Genomic DNA, 8,068 nt, shown 5'->3' on the forward strand with positions numbered 1-8,068 from the left:
CTTGCTGGGGCCTCGTCAGGACACAAGGCCAGGAAATCCGAGCTGGACGACAGGAAGGCCGGGGGCTCCCTGCGGACCAGCCGGACGTCCGGCTCGCCCAGCAGAAGCGTCCTCCCAGTGCACCTGCTCCCCGCGGGGTGGGGTTTACAAGCTTCCCAGGTCGCACCTGTTCACGCGGAGCAATGAAGTGAAGACAGAGCGGGAAATGCTAATAAGCTTCCGAGACTCAGAAGCGAGAAGAGCCCTCAGCCGGTGGACCCTTGGCCCTCGCGTTGGCGGGGGGGGGCTCGGTGAAGAGCTCTCAGCCCCGTGGGACAGTTCCGTCAGTGGAAAGCCTCTCCTGGGGTTCCCTGGTGGTGCAGTGGGTTGAAGATCCGGAACTGTCACCGCTGTGATGGGGGTTCGGCTCCTGGCACCGGAACTTCCTCAGCCAAAAAAAAAAAAGAAAAAACAAAGTGGTGCGAAGACTGGGGTCCCCACTGTTCGAAGAGCCTGGAAGCAAACCCAGCACGTCAGGTGGTGGTTTCCTCGGCCCCCGTCTTCGCCGAGCCTCGCTGTCTCCGACCGTCTGGGCCTGAGGGTTTTGCAGCGTGCGAGTGCCATTTGGGTCCCTGGGTTTCCTGCTGGACGCACTGCCCTTTGCGTCTTTGGGGACCAGCCGTCCTGGGCGGACTGGAGACGCACAGCCTGGCCCCTGCAGAGGAAGACGACACAGGGACGGGTCCCTCCTCCGTCCCGCCCGGGAGCTCGGCTGGTCTCCCTCAGCACCGTGCGTCCTGTGCACGTGATGCCAGAACACGCCCTCGTGCAACGGGTTTATTCTGTGATTTCGTAAAACATGTAGTGACTGTCCACACTCATCTGTGTGAAGAGAATCTCCTGTCCTCAGATTTCTTGCAGGACCAGACAGAGGTGTGGAGAGAAATGCTCAACCCCAGCTCCCGAATAAAGATGCTTTGAAACTGGGGGGTGGATGATGTTTGTTTTGCACGGGACAATTTTTCACTGTGTCCACTGCGCTGGCCTCTCTGGGAGGGACTGCGAACCGGCCGCGGCGCTGTCCTCCAGACCAGGCACCGGGCGCTTGGATGGCATGTGCTGCAAGACTGGCCCAAAGATGGATTGTTCCAGGAAACTGCTTGTTGCTTGTTTCGGCGAAGCAAGGACCCGGGGCCCTTGTGACACCAGCAGGCGGGCCCGTGTGACGGATGGAGGAGTCTGGGCCCGTGGGAGCTCTGACGGCCTCTCTTCCTGCGGAATTGGAGCCATCGCTGGGCGCTGCGAGATGCCCAGGACACAGTGTCGCCCGACTCGGGTCCCTGTGTCTGACCAGCAGCTCTGTCCCTGTCAGGAGGGTGAGCTGAGTGGAGGCGGTGATTCCCAATAGCCACGGTGGCTCTGGGCAGAGGGACAGACTGTCCACACGATTTTAAGGCCCTTGGAACGCTCAGGTGCCTAGATGTGGGCTCCGCCAAGGGCCACCATGTCTGACGGGGGGGACCCCAGGGCACTCAGCCCTGCCAGAGCCCGGACCTGGTGTCCTGGGTGCTTAATCCTCAGGCTTACCTTCCAGACCAACGCACAGAGGAGGGGGAGGAGGTGCTGAGGTTTCACACAGGCGAGTGGGAACGTGGAATTCAAGCCTCGATGTACAGTGAGACTCGCCCGCGTGTGCAGGTGGCAAATTCGTAGCATCCGTAACCATCGCCGCAGCCAACATAGGTCGTTGAACGGCAAGGGTGTCAAGCCCATTCAAGGGGACGGGGCTGTCTTTTCAAGAAATAGTGCTGGGAAAACCAACCCGACTAGTATCCATGAGGACGCAGGTTCGATCCCTGGCCTTGCTCAGCGGGTTGAGGATCCAGCATTGCCATGAGCTGTGGTGCGGTGGCAGATGCGGCTCAGATCCCACGTTGCTGTGGCTGTGGTGTAGGCCGGCAGCTGCTGCTCTAATTCGACCCTGAGCCTGGAAACTTCCATATGCCACAGGTGCAGCCCCCAAAAAAAATAAAAGGGAAAGGAAGGAAGGAAAGAAAGAAAAGGTGCCAGGAAAACCAGACGCCCACACGTAAGAGAATGGAGTGGACCCCCACCTCACACCATGTACCAAATTAACTCAAAATGGGCCCAGGGCCTAAATGTGAAACCCAGACAATAAAGCTCTTAGAAGAAAATATGAAGCACAAGCCACAGCTTTGGACTTGGCAATGATTTCTTGGACATGACACCAAAGGCGTAGGCAAAAGAAAAAAAAGAAACAGACCAAACTGTACTTCATGGAAATCTAAGCATTTTGTGTGTGTGTGTCAGACACTATCATCAGCGTGAAAACGCAACCACAGGACAGGAGAAATACTTGCCAATCACACATCTGAAAACAGGTGAGGATCTGGAATACCTAGAGAACTCCGAAAACTCAACAGCAACAGCAGCAAAAAACCCAACCTGATTTAAAAAAAAAATAGGCAAAAGCCTTGGGGTTCCCATCGTGGCGCAGTAGAAATGAATCCGACTAGGAACCATGAGGTTGTGGGTTCAGGCCCTGGCCTTGCTCCGTGGGTTAGGGATCCAGTGTGGCCATGAGCGGTGGTGTAGGTCGCAGACGCAGCTAGGATCTGGTGTTGGTGTGGCTGTGGTGTAAGCCGGCCGCTGTAGCTCTGATTCAACCCCTAGGCTGGGAACCTCCGTAGTCCGTGGGTGTGGCCCTAAAAAGAAAAAGAAAAGAAAAGAAATGGCAAAAGACTTGAATGAATGTTCTTCCCAGGAAGACGTACGAATGGCCAACAAGTACCTGAAAACATGCTCAACACCACTAATCGTCAGAGGAGTGACGGTCGAAGCCACAACAAGGTACCCCTGACACGCATTAGGATGGTTGCGGTTTTATAAATCCAAATAAAATCGGTTTTGGCAAAGGTGTGCAGAAGCGGGAACCCTTGTGCGCTGTTGGTAGGAATATGATGATACGGCCACAGTGGCAAACAGTGTGGTGGTTCCTCAAAAATTGAAAACAGAAGTGCCATATGATCCGGCAATTCCGTTTCTGAGTATTTACCCCAAAGAACTGAAAGCAGGGTCTTGAAGAAATATCTGTTTGGTCCCGCTCACAGCAGCGTTATTCACCGCGGCTGAGTCGTGGAAACAAACCAAGCATCCTCGCACTGATGAATAAATGGATAAGCAAGATGTGGTCCGTCCACGCAACAGAAGATCCCTGAGCCTTAAAAAGGAGGAGAATTCTGACACAGGCTACAGCATGGATGAAACCTGAGGACGTTGTGCTGAGTGGAAAAGCCAGCCCAAAAGAGACATATGTGAGCTACCGAGCATAGTCAAACTCACAGAGGCGGAAGGTAAAGGGTGCTGGGGCTGGGGGAAGAGGGGAGCGGGGAGTCGGGGTCTAACGGAGACAGAAACGAAGCGTCTGAAGATGGATGCTGGTGGTGCTGGCATAACCCCGTGAAGGTATTTTTACCACCAGTGAACTCGGCACTTACAGATGATTAAGAAGGTAAAATTTCTGTTCTGCGTTGTTTCGCCACACTAAAAACAGACGAAAAAAATCATCGGTGGTTGCCAGGGCTTAAGGAAGAGAAAGGGATGGCTAGGCAGAGTACGGAGGGTTTTCGGGGGAGTGCAATTACTCTGGATGATGCTACAAAGCTAGAATCATGCTGGTGAGCATCTCTGAAGCTGCGTGTGTACAAGATGAAGCATGAAACTGATCAAATCTCTGGACACCTGATGACATTATGTGTCCATGTAGGAGCCTGGCTTGTAGAAAATGCACTGCTCTGGTGGGGGGTGTGAATTGGGGGTGTGGATGTTGGGGGTGTGGATGGTGGGATGTGGATGGTGGGTGTGGATGGTGGGTGTGGATGGTGGGGGATTGGATGGTGGGTGTGGATGGTGGGGGATTGGATGGTGGGTGTGGATGGTGGGTGTGTGGATGGTGGGGGATTGGATGGTGGGTGTGGATGGTGGGTGTGGATGGTGGGTGTGTGGATGGTGGGTGTGGATGGTGGGGATTGGATGGTGGGGGATTGGATGGTGGGTGTGGATGGTGGGGGATTGGATGGTGGGTGTGGATGGTGGGTGTGGATGGTGGGTGTGTGGATGGTGGGTGTGGATGGTGGGTGTGGATGGCGGGGTGTGGATGGTGGGTGTGGATGGTGGGTGTGGATGGTGGGTGTGGATGGTGGGTGTGGATGGCGGGGTGTGGATGGCGGGGTGTGGATGGCGGGGTGTGGATGGCGGGGTGTGGATGGCGGGGTGTGGATGGTGGGTGTGGATGGCGGGGTGTGGATGGTGGGTGTGGATGGTGGGTGTGGATGGTGGGTGTGGATGGTGGGTGTGGATGGCGGGGTGTGGATGGTGGGTGTGGATGGTGGGTGTGGATGGCGGGGTGTGGATGGCGGGGTGTGGATGGTGGGTGTGGATGGTGGGTGTGGATGGTGGGGTGTGGATGGCGGGGTGTGGATGGCGGGGTGTGGATGGTGGGTGTGGATGGTGGGTGTGGATGGCGGGGTGTGGATGGCGGGGTGTGGATGGTGGGTGTGGATGGGGGGTGTGGATGGCGGGGTGTGGATGGCGGGGTGTGGATGGCGGGGTGTGGATGGTGGGTGTGGATGGTGGGGTGTGGATGGTGGGTGTGGATGGCGGGGTGTGGATGGCGGGGTGTGGATGGCGGGGTGTGGATGGTGGGTGTGGATGGTGGGTGTGGATGGTGGGTGTGGATGGCGGGGTGTGGATGGTGGGTGTGGATGGTGGGTGTGGATGGTGGGTGTGGATGGTGGGGTGTGGATGGTGGGTGTGGATGGTGGGTGTGGATGGCGGGGTGTGGATGGCGGGGTGTGGATGGTGGGTGTGGATGGTGGGGTGTGGATGGCGGGTGTGGATGGCGGGGTGTGGATGGCAGGGTGTGGATGGTGGGTGTGGATGGTGGGTGTGGATGGTGGGTGTGGATGGTGGGGATTGGATGGTGGGTGTGGATGGTGGGTGTGGATGGTGGGTGTGGATGGTGGGGTGTGGATGGTGGGGGATTGGATGGCGGGGTGTGGATGGTGGGTGTGGATGGTGGGTGTGGATGGTGGGTGTGGATGGTGGGTGTGGATGGTGGGTGTGGATGGTGGGGTGTGGATGGTGGGGGATTGGATGGCGGGGTGTGGATGGTGGGTGTGGATGGTGGGTGTGGATGGTGGGTGTGGATGGTGGGTGTGGATGGTGGGTGTGGATGGTGGGGGATTGGATGGTGGGTGTGGATGGTGGGTGTGGATGGTGGGTGTGGATGGTGGGTGTGGATGGTGGGGTGTGGATGGTGGGGGATTGGATGGTGGGTGTGAATGGTGGGTGTGGATGGTGGGGTGTGGATGGTGGGGTGTGGATGGTGGGGGATTGGATGGCGGGGTGTGGATGGTGGGTGTGGATGGTGGGTGTGGATGGTGGGTGTGGATGGCGGGGTGTGGATGGTGGGTGTGGATGGTGGGGGATTGGATGGTGGGTGTGGATGGTGGGTGTGGATGGTGGGTGTGGATGGTGGGTGTGGATGGTGGGGTGTGGATGGTGGGGATTGGATGGTGGGTGTGAATGGTGGGTGTGGATGGTGGGGTGTGGATGGTGGGTGTGGATGGTGGGGGATTGGATGGTGGGTGTGGATGGTGGGTGTGGATGGTGGGTGTGGATGGTGGGGTGTGGATGGCGGGGTGTGGCTGGTGGGGGGTGGCTGGTGGGGGAAGCTGTTGGAGACGGTGTGTAAAACGTCTGTACTTTCTGCTCAGTTTAAAATTCCTCTAAAAAAGAAAGTCTGTGATTAAAAAGGAAAAAGAAAACAAAACAAAAGCCACCTGCCAAGCTGTTTTCTCACGCGGGTGTGCAGTGTCGCATTCCCGACGCCAGACACTCCTCAGCACTTGGTTTCCTCGATTTGCTTTCTTTTTTTCAGCCCTTCTGGGCGCCGGGGTTTAACTGGCTTTTCCCTCAGGAGTCATGGCGACCATCTCTCCTCTGGCGTCAGCCCCGTTCAGCCTCCTTGGGCAACGTTTGGGCACGTCTTTGGCCCAGGTCCCTGTCGGCCCCTCCTGTGCCCGCCGCCACCGCGCACCCTGCCTTTGGTCTGGGCGATGTGGTGAAGTTCAGGGGGTCGTGCTGGGTTTGCTTTTTGGCGGAGGCTGCCAGGTGCTCGGATGCGTGCAGCCGGGTTCCCCGAGCCCAAGGCTGGGGTGGGCACATGGACTGGCCTCCGTGGTGCCCGTTTACCTGTAGCTTGCTTCCTTATTCAGATTTTTCAAAGAAACTATTGAAAGTGTATAAAGCTTTGTGGGTTTTTTTGTTTTTTGTTTTTTAGGGCCACACCCGCGGCACATGGAGGTTCCCAGGCTAGGGGTCTAATTGGAGCTACAGCTGCCGGCCTGCACCACAGCCACAGCCACATTGGATCTGAGCCACTTCTGTGACCACAGCCCATGGCAACGCCGGATCCTTAAGCCACTGAGTGAGGCCAGGGATCGACCCTGCAACCTCATGGTTCCTAGTTGGATTCGTTTCTGCTGTGCCACGACAGGTGCTGCTTCACTGATTTCTTGCCTGGTTTCACAGGCCATGGGATGGCATTGTCTGCAGGGTGGTGACCGCGTCAGAGGCCACAAAATTGCATCACGTTGTACTAGAATTTTTTTTTCAGGCTGCGTCTGTGACATGTGGAAGTTCCCAGGTCAGGGACTGAACAGGCACCACAGCAGTGACAATGACGGATCCTTAACCCATTGAGCCGCCAGGGAACTCCCATAAGCATTGCCTCAAGTTGGCTGTTCCCCCCGCCCACCTCTGGAACCCTTGAGAGTCTCAAAAATTATCCAGGACCCCACAGAGCTTTTGTCTATATGGGTTTTTAATCTATGGATATTTACCATTATTATAAATTAAAAATAAATATTAACTAATTTAAAAATAACAAAGGCATTTATTATCACAAATAAAATTTTAAAATGAAAAACAGTCATATTTTCCAAAACAAAGAAAAAAATTAGTGACTCTTTAGATCACAAAGCAAGGGGTATGGAACTCACCAGAAGAGGGTACAGGAGTTAAAATGAATGGGTTAGAGCCACAGGTGTCAAGGTGGATAAATCTTAAAAACATTGAGTGAAAGAATACTTTTCACCTTTATACCTTTTATGAAAAGCTTAAAAACAAGTTTTCCATACACATAGAGAGAAAATCACCCAGCACACAGGAAAGTGGGCACACAGTTCAGGACGGCCCTGCCTTTGGCGCCGGGAGGCAGGCGGCGCTGGTGGGGTGTGCGGCTGGGGGCACCTAGCACGTGGGCCGCTTTTCCATTTCTCTGCAGGACTGGGTGTAAATGAAGCGGAAATAAAAGTAGTGGGAGGGCAGCGCCTTCCGTTTATCTAGTCTGGCCTTCCCTCCATCCTGACTGCCCACCAGCCTCTGGAAACGCTGCACCCGCAGACGAGGGGGAGGGGGCAGCCGTGCCAACGCTGCTGTCTGGGGTGCTGGGGGGGATGGGGAGGACTGTGCCATCACTGCTGTTGGGGTACGGGGGCGATGGGGGGCAGCCGGGTCGTCACTGTAATCGAGGAGGATGGGTGGAGGCCATGGAACGGGGTTCGGGGCTGTAGTTTGCCACCTTGCCCCCGGAATGTGAAACCCTCGCGCCCGGCCCCCGGCCCCCGCGTCCTAGGCCATCCTCTCCCTTGAGCTAGCGACTTCTCCTTCGTCTCGGGACCCGGTGTCTCGCACTGACAGCGAAACTGAGAGAGCCTCCAGCGTCCCGCAGGGGCTCGGCCCGGCGCGGCCCGGCGGTCCCGGGGCCAGCGCCCACCGCCCGGCCCGCGCCCGCCTCGCCGTTCCAGGCGCCGCCGCCAGGGGCCGCCGCCGCGCCCCTATGACACAGCAACAATAGGGGCCGCTCTGGCCCGCGCGCCGCCGGCCCGCGCTTCCGCCGGAAGGAGCCGCAGGCGGGGGGGCGGGCCTGGCCGGGTAATGGGCGGCCGCTCTGGCCAATCGCCCGCGGGCCAGTGCCCGCCCCTCTCCTGACGGGGCCCAATCG

The sequence above is a fragment of the Sus scrofa genome, chromosome 17 (genome assembly GCF_000003025.6).
Source record: "Sus scrofa isolate TJ Tabasco breed Duroc chromosome 17, Sscrofa11.1, whole genome shotgun sequence".
NCBI lineage: Eukaryota > Metazoa > Chordata > Mammalia > Artiodactyla > Suidae > Sus > Sus scrofa.